The sequence below is a fragment of the Frankliniella occidentalis genome, unplaced genomic scaffold (genome assembly GCF_000697945.3).
Source record: "Frankliniella occidentalis isolate FOCC.00 unplaced genomic scaffold, Focc_3.1 Scaffold13, whole genome shotgun sequence".
NCBI lineage: Eukaryota > Metazoa > Arthropoda > Insecta > Thysanoptera > Thripidae > Frankliniella > Frankliniella occidentalis.
This window is the reverse complement of record NW_026267143.1, coordinates 2,893,679-2,894,134: the sequence shown is the minus strand read 5'-3', so window position 1 is coordinate 2,894,134 and position 456 is coordinate 2,893,679. Positions and strand designations below refer to the sequence as shown.

Genomic DNA, 456 nt, shown 5'->3' with positions numbered 1-456 from the left:
GCTTCCAGGCACGCCACGGCGTAGCGTCGCGCCAGGGAAAGTGACAGGCGGGGGTAGTGTGATGAGCAACAGGAGGAGGAGAAACGAAATGGATGTTACTGTAACAAGCTCACTCTCAGACCTGTACTGATTTATTTATTAGTAGCTTATAAAGGTTTTTATGCAGCAGGAATACTGACTAATTTGTTACTTATTATGGATATCGTTGTAAGTAGCTCACTGATAAAAGAAAAAATTGTCAGTAATTAAAAAAGAAATTATTTCGTATTACTGATGAAAGCAGTTGTCAGTCGCTTATAAAGGTTTTTGCGCAGCAGGAATACTGACAAAAGGTGAAAAAAATCAGTAACAGGATGAGAGTGCTCTTTGCTTAAGAGTTTGCGTCAAGAGTCCTTACATCCCTAAGTAGCACATGACTGTCGTACAACTGTTGAAAAAAGATACGGACTATCGGTG

At 40.4% G+C, this 456-nt stretch overlaps 1 protein-coding gene across 1 annotated transcript in view; it reads right to left on the bottom strand.

Annotated features, from left to right (window-relative positions):
* LOC113207194 (hornerin-like) overlaps window positions 1–456 on the bottom strand; it is a 29,734-nt gene that overhangs the window by 9,336 nt on the left and 19,942 nt on the right. The gene's annotated exons all lie outside the window — the stretch shown is intronic.